This window comes from Ambystoma mexicanum, chromosome 6q (genome assembly GCF_040938575.1).
Source record: "Ambystoma mexicanum isolate Mex_15411 chromosome 6q, UKY_AmexF1_1, whole genome shotgun sequence".
Classification (NCBI taxonomy): domain Eukaryota; kingdom Metazoa; phylum Chordata; class Amphibia; order Caudata; family Ambystomatidae; genus Ambystoma; species Ambystoma mexicanum.
This window is the reverse complement of record NC_090937.1, coordinates 334,752,428-334,764,939: the sequence shown is the minus strand read 5'-3', so window position 1 is coordinate 334,764,939 and position 12,512 is coordinate 334,752,428.

The window sequence follows — 12,512 nt, the reverse complement described above, 5'->3', positions numbered from 1 at the left end:
GAAGAGGGAATTTGAAGCATAAACACATTTTCATAGAGAGGCAACAACCATGGATTTGGTGCTGGGAAGAGAGAGAAAAAGGGGGGAGATTATGGTGGGTTTGAGTGGTTAAATTGAGTATTTTGTCAATTAGGTAAAAGTGGAAAGCAGGTTGGCTTCTGCTCACACGAGCAACAAACATTTGTTTAAACATGGCAGTTTGATGTATTTCCTCAATATTATAATGCAGCAATGTGCTAGGGGAGTACATAGTATTTTCAATTCCAAATATTTCCCCACAGTCCCATCCTATTTGACCTTCAATCTAGTTTCATTAGATATATCTCTAGGGGGAACAAACATCCCGGCATGTCGGTACAGATCATTTCCTCCGTAGCATGACAGTAAAGCACTTGGGCAGTTTGAGAGACTTCAGGACAGGTTTTGCTTATCTGATAATAGAGAAACTTACAAACCGTTGACAGGCAGGAAAGACTTAGAATTATGACTAGTGTGATGAGTAAGATCTGACCAATAAATGCACCCAGAGGTCCCAATAGACCTTTAATCCAAGACCCAAAGATCCGGGAATCCTCTAGACTGTTGTGAAGTAGGCTTACAGTGTGACAAATGTGGGTGACAAGGTCAGTAATATCGCCTCCTTCTGTGGCCAGAACGATGTCTAGAGCCCTACAATTCTTAAGCACCATTGTTTCAGATGGCTACTTCTTCTCGGGAGAATAGAGTCAAGGAGGATGCAGTAGCATTTGTAATATTCTCCACAAACCATGACAATTGGGTAAGATGATCTCCATTTATCTTAATTCCAAGGAACTGTATAAGATAACCCAACCCTGCAACAGTGTTTTCCCAGGCAGTACTTCTTCTGAGATGGAACTGGGCTGGAAAGGTGGGTGTATGGTGCACTGCAGGCAGGATATAGCCCATGTAACAACTCCCTCACCAATTGTTGGGTAGCCATAAATAAGCATTGTCCCACAGATGAAATATCTTCCGAAATACATAGAGTACAAAGACTGGGAGAATGAGGCATATTTAACATTATTGATTACTACGCAGGAATTGGTGGACAGATAATACTGACATTTTCTAGTTCCTTGGGGAACAGATGACCTGGGTTGGTGTAGCATGTAAGACCAATTGCTGGGGGAGGAAAGGTGGAATGCTGCTGGCTTAGTGAGTACTTGATCTGGGGTGGGAAAATTCAGAGGACCTGTAAAGCCCGACTGGGAATGAGCGACCCTACAGTGTCCTGGACCTTGGGACTGGGTAACCAACTTGAGATCCAAACAGACATCTCCCCACTGAATGGGGATGGGTGTGATAAGGAACCTGGAGTATAAGTCATTTGGCAAATGAGCACAGACCCAGCAATCTGTGAGATTGAAAATGCAGGCATACTTCCAGGAGAGGGACCGTCATTTTCATGACAGGTGGTGTGAAAAGCATTGATTGCGGTGAAGCAATAAAATATAAATCTTCTGACAATCACAACAATAACAGAAATATACCCATACATAGTGCATAATAAGTACAATATACGAATGTCAGAATTCAGGAATCAGGGCATAAAATGCAAGCACAATTTGTGGCTTGGAAGACAAAGTTCGATTTAGTTCATCAAGGCAGGTAAGATCTGAGACACAAGTAACATAAGTTTGACAGACAAAAAATTCCAATTCAAAGTTTATAGGCTCAGTGAAGTTGCAACTAAGTACATATCAAAGCTCAAACGTTCCACCAGAAATCAGATACTGAGCAAAGAATTTCTTGGGCCATGGTTTGAAATCGAAAGTTCCAGCTACAAGTATCCCAGGTATCACAGCGGCTTGCATATAAGAGTCATTGTAACAAAATTAGTGACCAACAGATGATACCAGCAGGGACCATAACATTCAGATATCTGTAAATCAACAGTAGTGGGTTCTACTCTCTGCCAGTGCACCGCCACTTCAGGGGGTTTTATCGTCATTGAGGGGACAAATCCAGGGACGAGTGACTTGTCCAGTTGCCACTTTGTTCAGAGCTATTGACTCTCAGGAGCTCTTCCACAGGATCGCAAAGCGTACCTTTTGGAAGTTGACTTATGAGGTCCAGAGTGGTCAGAGACTGATGATGGTATGCCAGCAGTGTGGTCTGAATTGTGATCATTACTTCCGGGAATTCAATCGCCTGAAGAAGGAGCATTCGCAATATCTCCCAGAGTTCGAGGTCAGGAGTACCTGGAAAGGGCCACTCCACCTGGGCAGGATCACAGATTTCTGATGGTGAACCCTACAGAGGCGTAGCCAGTATTGTCTAATAAACGGGGCCTGAAGCTGATATAGTTGTGCCCATAGCAGTAACATTAACATCTGTGAATGCCCACACAGCGCCTCTGAGTGGGCATTTGCAGATTGTGGGATGGCATTGCCCGACCAGGCCCTACCCTGTCTATGCCTCTGGAACCTTCATGAAGACACAGTGTCCTGGCTGTAGAGGGTGGCAGGGTTCAGTAGACGATTCAGGCAGGGCTTCACGGACCAGAGCCTGGAGTGATTGGACAGTTTTAATCAACATGCAACAATATTGGAGCAGTGTATCATCCTCTAATGGCAAACTTTTACTGTGTGTAACTGCTAGGGGTGCAATTCCCATTCGTAAGGGGCACCAAGTGAGGATTTCATGTGCAGACAGTTTGTGTTTACACTGCAGGTTATTGCGCATGGCAAACATAACCAGGGGCAAGGCCTGGGGCCATTTCAACCCTGTCTCTGTACGTACTTTAGACAGGCTTAACTTAAGGTCCCTGTACCAGCATTCTACATGTGCACTAGAGTGCTGGTGATAAGCGCAATGGATGTGTTGAGTTCTTCCTAAACCTTTGCACACTTCTCTAATAAATCAACCAGTAAAATGGGTACCTCTGTCTCTGTATATACTGAGGGACAATACAAACCGAGGAATAAACTCTGCTAACAACTTCTTAGCCACTGTGACAGTGTCTGCATGTTTATGTGGGTTTACCTCCACCCTCCTTGAAAATATATCAACCAGAAGCAAGCAAAAAACTAAACTCATGGAGGTGGGGAGCTGTAAAAAGTCTGTCTGCATGTGCAATAATGGAGCTTCCAGTACAGGAAATGCATATTTCCTCAAGGTTTCGGCTCTCCCAGCTTTTTATGTTAGACAAATGAAACCATTTTCACAGTGACTCTGAGCCATAGAGGCTAGACCAGGAACCAGCCAATCGTGATACAATAACGTACTTATAGAATTTTCACCTGAATGAGCTAAGTCGTGAACTTCATGGACCAGGTAGGGGAGGAGTACCCTACGTGCCATCAAGCAGCCATCGGGATAGCGCCACAGGTAATCTACTCCTATCTTAACATCTTGTTGAGTCCATGTCACCTTTTCAGTTTCTGGGGCTTGATCTTGGAGTATTGCCAGACTGGAAATGGAATTGATTGGTGACTGTGGAACTGCAACACAAAGAAGAAATGAAATAGGAGCCAGGGGTCCATTTAAAGCTGCTCAGCAAGCAGTACTATCTGCTAATGTATATCACTGGGCTGTACATTACTGTGAGGGATCATGTTTCTTGCATTTGACTACAGCTACAGTTGCGGGCAGTAAGGATGCATTCAATAAAGCTGAAGCATATCTACCATTTAATATTGGGGTGCCCAGGCATGTTAAATATCCACGCTGCTTCCATAGAACTCTGAAGTCATGGACCACACAATAGCAATTCCTGCAGACGGTATAGATCATAGCTGATCACACGAACGGATGAGAGCCACAAGTTTGGCGACCTGTGCTGATTTTGTCATAGCTAATCAATTTGCTTCTAGAACAGCATGGGGGTACATACAGAATAACCAGAGAGCAAGTCCCTAGTTTTGGCACATGGGTACAAGACCTGTCAACAAAATGAATCAGGTCAGGATTCAACAAAGGTACATCAGCCAAATCAACACTGGGTGACAAGAGTGTCTCTATGACAACCTGACAGTCATGTAGCTCTGGGGTTGATAGCAAAGAAATAGGATTCAGAACTGAAGGTCGATTTAAAGTTGCGTTGGTGGTAGAAATAAGCAACATTTCATATTGGATGAGATGGGAATATGACACATGCAGCGTCTTCCATAGGGAACCGCAATCTTGACCGGTTGACCCTGCACTAGGGAGTCAGCCTTTTCTATCAACAGAGCAGCAGCGGCGATGGCTCACAGACAAGCTGGGAGTACCACGACTACTGGATCTAAAGCTACTCTGTGGTAGGATACAGGCTGGTGCTTATCACTGTGTAACTGAGTCAACACACCTTGAGCGAACACGTTACACTCATCGCAGAACAGCTCAAAGGGCTTACTGTAATCAAGCAAACCTAAAGCCAGAGCCATTTCAAGTGCTTACTTAATGGTGACAAAGTTATCTTCTGCTTCCTTAGATCATGGCAGCGGATCAGGGGTCGAATCATGCATGAGGTTCTGAAGGGGGTTAACTATGGATACATATCCCAGGACCTACTGTCTACAGAACTGTACCTTCCCTAGGAAATCTCTCATTTGCTTCTTGGTCTGGGGCTTGGGGACTTTCTGAATTGCTGAATCCGATCGTGGGACAACTGTCTTTCTCCAGCAGAAATCTCATGTTCCAGGTATCGCACACAGACATAACTGTATTTTGTCTTTAGATGCCTTGAGACCCTTTTCAGCAAGTGATTTCAACCGAATAACAAACTTCCTCACAACCTTCAAAGGAGGGCAGGCTAGGAGCAGATTGTCTACTTACTGCACCATCATCAACCCTTATGGAAACTGAACCGATTCAAGGTCGTTCTTTAAAATTTGGCTGAACCGGGTAGGGCTTTCCTTGCATCCCATTGGAAGCCCAGGGAACATATACAAAGTAGATTTATGGGTAAATGCAAACAGGTTCTGGCGGTCAGGATGTATGGGTATGGAGAAAAATGCTTAACACAAATCTACCACAGTGAAGTACTTGGTTGAATTGAGAATACATGACAAAATGGCAGCCAGATTAGATTCAAATCTAAAAGTTGATAGCACGGCTGTATAAATTGCATGCAAATTCTGAATACAATCATAAACCTCTTATTTTTTCTGGCTGCTTTGTGGGCTAAATCAGAGTATTGCAGGGACTGTGGGTTGGTACAATGATACTTTTTTGGAGAAGGGATTCTATTACAGAGTGAATACTTTCTTTAGCCTGTCGGGAAATAGGATACTGAGGTACACATGGCAGGGGCTTTGCAGGATTTAGAGTAATTTTGACTTCTCATCATTAACTCTATAACCAATGTCTTTTGCATGGGTTGGCTATAATTTGACTGGGCCTCGAGCAGGGAGTGTTGGACCATTATCCAGGGTTGAAATGGGTAATTTCCTGTAATACTGCCAGCACCTTGTGCTCTATGTGAGCAGAAATATGAAGGTATAGACCATCAGGGAACAGTAATTAGAGCAACTTAACTTACACCATAAATCTAATCCAAGCAAATTCACAGGAGAACAGGGACTCAGCAAGAACGCTTGTTGGTCAGAAATGTAACCTATAATGAACATAAGCGGAGTAGACACAGGCTAAGGTATTGTAGTACCCCCTATGCCTACACAATTAACTACTTCATCCGAATGCATGGTTTGTGAAAACTCAGACGCATTTAGTGTGGAGCGTGATGCTCCAGTATCAACCAAACATGACATCTTTTGACCATCAATAACACAAACAACATATAGGGAAGTAGGATCAATCGATATAAGTGGTGCAACAAGTTCAGAGAGTCCTTGTCAATCCTAACCATTGACCATTGGTCTGAAGGGGTGCAGGTGCAGCATCAGACCTTGTTATTCTGCTTGGCATGGTTAGCTGACCACCTTGGCCATCATACAAAGGCTGATGTGGACGCTTGGTTTCCACAGTCCAAACTCTTGACAATAATTGCACTGGTCACTGTACATGTTTGTGCAATGCTTCTCAGCAGTTTGCTGTGGCTCATATGACTTGGGTGCTCCTCTCCCACTTCCCTGTCCTCACCCTCACCCAAATATCATGGGGTGAAACCCTCCCATCCCCTAGGGAGTTCACAAACTCTGTATCTGTAGCACCATAAGTTTGGCTTCAGTAGTTTCTGTTGTCTTTCAACTGTTTTATGCAAGTGCTTTGAAGCTAATAAAACTTCTACCAAACCCTTTCCTTCCCCTCCTATTAGTCTTGCCTTCATTCCTTCACATACCTTAGGTTGCAAACCCATAAAATATTGAGCCACCGAAGCCTGAGGTGCTATAGGGGTGGCATCAAAATTCCAAGTGTATTGTTCAAAGCATTGTTTCAAACACTCTAGAAATTCTGCAGGATTTTCTACCTTGGCTTGCTTGCATGCTTTTATTTTAGACATTTTTATTTTTGATCAAACAGTCTTTCGAGGACTTATTTCAGTGATAGTTTTTACCAGTCTGTCAGTAAATGTTTTCAAATCCCTAGAGGTGGCAGATTCTTCAGCTGGCCAATTGGCACTCACATTGATCAAGGTAAATGTATCTGTGGGCAGCACTGCTCGCAACAAATGAGTCAAATCTACAGAAGTGGAGTGATAACAATCTATTATGACCTAACGTCCCTTGAGGAACTTAATGGAATCTTCTAATATCTTTGGAAATCTCTGAGCAATATTAAACAAATCAGTAGCGCTCCATGAGTCGTGTTCAATTACTAATGTATCACCTCCTCCAGGTTCTGTCGAAGCGGGAATGCACCATACTGTTATTGGCTGTCAAATTCAGGAACCCTTCAAACGTGGCTGAAGAAGGCGAAAAAGGTTTAGAGATCTGAGCTTGCATTTCAGAAGCAAACGGGCCAGCCATAGAGTTTTTTGTAGATGTACCTATCTATGTAATTGATTATTTATAACACGCTTAATACCCAGAGGTTTCTAAGCGCGGACCCCGGTGATCAAACCTGTATTGCTCCGCGTTGCCTTGCTTCCATGGCGAGTGCATTGCCCTTGAGCTATCCTCCCGGCCTCCTGAACGGTTTTCAGGGACTTGACTTGTTCCTGGAGCTTTTTTTTTAGTGTATTTAAGTGTCTGGTTCTTGGACTCACTTGGTCTCTTAGTAGCTTCAGTATACCAATCTAGATAACTGTCCCATTTCTGTTGGTGTACACGTGCGCCTTTCTTTTCTAACACCTTACATAAATTCATTATTCTGTCTAAGTCGAAATGCCTTCCTGGGGAAGTGCCTAGGTAACTCACTCTGTGTATATTTGTCCCATTTATCCATGATCTTCCATGCTTTTGATGAATAGTGAGTAAATATGAAGTGTACTGGACATCTTTTAGGAGGAAGTGGCACTTGTTGAGACTGCCTTGAACCCATTCTGACAAGGGTAAGTAAGACAAGGTATGACTTATTATGGATCCAGGTCCATTCCTAACTCCATCTGCATTGGGACACTGTTGAGTCCTGCGGATGGTGGTTTTGGAACGGCTCATAACTGACCGCTCTGCCATGTCAAATCACAGGCTCCGATATTACCACATGATCCTCCATTCCTCCCCCAGCACAGACATTCAGTGACACTCGCACACACAAGTGTTGGTCAGATTTCAGAAGACTGCTTGTTCACAGCCTATGTCCCCATTAGACTACCTACAATGCAGAGCAGTATTTCATCTTGTTTCAGAGACTTGGGTATGTAAGGGTCAAAGACAAGAAACACAATCAGTAGAAACAAAGCCTGGTACAGATCCCGTACTGGGATAGAGAAGAGTGTGAAATTTAAAGAAGGGTCTCAACTGAGTTCCACATTTAGTGCTTCTAGTATCCAGGAATTGGTTTTAGAGAAGGCAACCACAGGGATCTCATCGAAACATTTTCTTCTCACTCATACAGAACACATTCTCCCTAGTCCCCAAACCATACTACACTACCCGGACTCTGTACAGTGATCTCATGTTCTCTTAAGTCAGTAGGACTGACTTGTGCTGCTTTTAAATGTTTTATTTTAGTCTGCGGTGGCCAACCGCTTTTACTTTTTCTTATTCAGATAAACAGTTCTACAGGCAGGGAACTTTCCCTCCTATATCCTTGGATAATCACAACAGATTTCAGATTTCAGAGACATTTACCCCAATCCATTTCAAACAATACTTTACATAACTATACACTGAAACAGTTTTCTGTGTTCATCAAGCCACGATTTTCAGTCACAATGTTGCAAACAGGGAACAAAGCCACACTATGCATGTCTTTGATACCAGCTGTGTTGTTACAAATTATACAGTGTTATTAGGGAGGACTGCATAACGTGATATATTTAGGGTAATTGAATATACTCCTCACAGATTCACACATGATCTGAAGCAGGAGCAAGCACAGTATGATGACTTCTGTCTACTAAAGCTGCTTTTCCAAAGAAAGCGGGAGCCTAAAACATGCTTACTTATGCCAAAAGGGAACCATGTCAGAAGTGAGAGATGTGAAGGTGAGAATAGCAACACTTTAGGTGAAGAGTCTTCATTTCAAAGTGATGCACTGTGAAGCCTAAAGCCTCACCTTGCACAAGGAAGAAACAGTTGTTTAAACATGGCAGTTTGCAGCATCTCCTCAATATTATAATGCAGTAATGTGTAAGAGGAGTACATTACATTTTCAATACAACTTTCACCCACACCAGTAAATAGTAAGCGGGATTGTTGGGGTCCGCGATAGGCTTCTTGCATATTGGCAGGACAGTAGCTATCCTAAAGCAGGCATTATACCTCCCATGTAAAATAAAGGTATTAAAGAGTGAGGGCAGAAAGGAGTAATTAAGAGGTTCCAGTTCCTGGTTCAAGTAAGGGACGAATGGGTCAAAGGAGATGCAAGAAGGGTTGACTGCCCCAAGCATGGGAATCACTTCAGTGTGAGAGGTTGGAGAGGAGAATAGTTAAGAAATTATAGGGATAAGACATATGAGGGAGAAATGTGTGGTAGGAGTGTTCCACATTTTAGAGATCTTGGATGAGATGTATTCGGGAAGTTATTAGCTGAGTTTGAAAGGGATTGCTTGAGGGCCTGGGTGAAAACAAAGCTTGGAGGTGGGGGAGCCTCTCTTTGGTTAAGAGTGAACAATAGCAATGAGATTGTTAAAGTAGGACAATGAAGCAGAGCCCAAAGAGGCAGTTTAGGTGAGTATAACTTCCTTAAAGGCCTAAAAAGAGAGGGTTACAGTTCCTGAGTGAAGTTTGTGGTGCTTCTTTATCATGAGGAGGCACATAAGAGGGATGATCCAAGATGTGGGTGAAGGGTAGAGGGAGGGACGTTTGGGAGCGGAAGTGTTTCTCAAAGACGGAGCTGAGAGCATTTTTTAAGTCTGAAAATGCTTTTCAATGAGGATGGGCTTGGGGGCTACAGATAGGAAAAAGAACATAATATTCTCCAGTTATGGGCCCAAGAAGTCAGGTTTATATTTATATTTGGAAACCACATCATTAATATATGTGCTTTGCATTGCCGTGGTTCCCACGTTGCAAACTTTCCTTGGTGTAGCCCAATTCACTGGCCTCCTAGATATGATTCATATGACATTGCATTTTCCCCTTCACAGACCCCCTCTCCAAAAAGCTACAATATTCACAGGCCCATAACTAAGTGGCCAATGTCTTGTGTTGGGAGGGATTCATCTGTACCCTGCCTGAAACCTGGGCAGGAACAGCCAGCCATGCATGCTTTTCACCAATCTGACAGAGTAGGAAAAGGTGAAGCCATCTGATGTGGACCCACCTCTGCCTCTTCCACCCCTTGCTCTTCCATCAACTTCATCTCCACAACCTATACCTTCTATGCATCCATCTCCAGGCTGCCCCAAAACTTTCCTACACACACACCCTGCTGAATTCAAACCACCTCCTCTCCTACTCAAACATGGATTAAAGTATTGTCCATGTTGTCGAGCAATAGGTCTAGTTTATTCACAGCTACAATGACCCCCATTTGAATTAAGTACACTAGAGCCATCCAGTCCCCAGACAGTGTGATAGCTCTTTGCATTACATCTCTTGACCACAGAGATTTCCTGTGTGTCCACTTCTGAAATATCAAGTTCTTCTACCTCATCTTCCACTGCCTCTGCCTGTGGGGAAGGGGTAAATCATTATTGTTTATTTCTGCCTCATCTACCTCCTTCTCTGCCTGTGGCAGTGAGCCAACCCTTCATTGTCAATCATGATTTTTTCATCTCCTCCCTAGCCCCTTCCCTCTGAGACAGTGGTGAACTCTCTTGTGTCAGCTTTCCATGTTCCCCTATTTCTGAGCCATCCCACAACGACTCTCCCTATTCAGGCAAAACCTGTGACTAGGGCCTCAGGCACCTGCAGGGACCATAGCCTCAAGAAGCACACTATTCTTCTCCAGAACCCTACCTGGCAAATAACATGTTTCCCAAAATAAGTGAACCTCCTTTTCCTTCTCTGCCTCACCCTCCAAACACAAAGACCTGCCCTGCTTTATGATTTAAATCCTAAAACTATCCAAAAAATCCAATTTACTTGACAGGGCGAAAACAATTCACAGGGGAATCATAGAAACCACTACTTTTGGACACACAAAGTAAGATAACTAAAATACTGGAAGGACTCTGGTTTCTTAAACAAGATAGAATGCAAAGGGATACATTTCTTGTTTATTTATATTGGGGGGGGCTAAAACGCTATGTAAAGGAAACAAACAGAAGAAATCACAATGGCCAGTAGTACAAACATACAACCAAATGGGATAAAGGATACACAAACAAGGATTATTTGGCTTTTCTGAAAACATTTGATGACAAAAAGGGGAAAACGAATGGACAGGGAAAATGTTTTTTTTTTTTTAAAACCATTTTCGATGGAAAGTAAGGATAAAATTGGAACAACTAAAACGTTTGTGGCTAATAAACACAACCGTCAAAAGAAACACATGAGGATCAAAAAGAACTAAAAATAATTAGACTGGCATGAAAATAGAACCAACGTTCGCCAATGGATAATAATAATCATCTAAACATTCTAAAAACATGTTTTTTTTTTAAAAAACGAGTTGTGGGCCTGCCTGTGCACGTCCACTAGTACGCCCACTAAGACATCCAAACAAACTGCAGAAAGAATGTGAAAATGAGCTACTCCTGTTATGCAGCCCACATCTCCCAGAAACCATTACATCTCGACAAGTGAATCAGTGGCTTTGTTTGGCCCCCTGAAGTATAATCTGCATTCCCGAACCTCTGTTCAAATTCACTCCTCAACCTGCCTGAACCCGAGAGATTTCAATGGACCACTGAATCCTTTACCCAGGATTCAGTTCAACCAGCAGTTTAGAGCTGGGCTGGAGTTTGCCACACCTTACTTTTGCAGTCAAATCTCTGAATGCCATTGTGTGTGGCAATATAGCAAACTATTATTGCAGCAGTCAGAAAATGGAGAAGACCTCAGGGCATGCAGATGGGATAAATACTAATAATTAACATGTTTCTAGTTTTCTTACTGCTATTACAAATAACTTACAGTACATTTTTAAGGAAGATGCTGCACATTGTGTTACATGCTTTGATATCTTGAGTGACGTATAGTACTCCAAAATGTATATAGTTAACACATTAAGGGGCTGATTCATGGAACAAATGTGCGTTGAAAATCTAGGTGCAAGCCGGCACAAGCGTGAAAAACAAGCGCACGCGCAGGCGTGCGATTCGTGGAAGGGCCTGCCTGCAGGATGCGGGATGTGCGCCAAATCGGAGCGTAGTGCGCACGGGCGGACATGTCACAGCAAAATCCCAAACGCTGTGCGCAGAAAGCGTGCAACGTCGGCGCACACACCAAAAAGGGGGCGGGACGCGGGGCATAACACGAGGAATGGGGAACAACGCGTGAAAAAGAAGGCGTAACTGGGGAAGTACTGCAGGGAAATACACGGAACGCCCACACGCACACGAACAACACGTATTCATGGAATTGAATACGGGAAACCTGCGCACGCTAAAAGATGCACACAGGCGTCAACACGTCCGCCACACGAAGGCAGGCAGAAGTGTCCCCGCGCGCAATATAAAAGTGCGCGCAATAACAAAGACGTATACACAGCTACGATGAATGCCCCATTTGTCGCAGCACTGATCGTGGGACACCGCAGGTGGAGAATACCCCGGCCCCGCATTTTTTTGCCCCGGACCAGCCTTTTTGGGATGCCTGACGACCAGGTGTATGGCAGGTATAGGTTCCCACCTCAAATCATCCTAGACCTGGTCAGGGAGTGCGAAGATGACGTTACATCACCCACCCTGTCCTCCCAAGCATTGAGCCCCTTGGAGAAGGTGCTCAATGTCCTGTATTTTTTGGCCACTGGGTCATTTCAGCAGACAACTGCCATAGTGGGGGGTCTCACAGCCCACGCAGTCACTCTGCCTACACCAGATGTTGGCAATCATGACTGCGGGCCCCTCAGTCCGCAGACACATATACATGCCCATAACACCCGCAGAAAGGCAG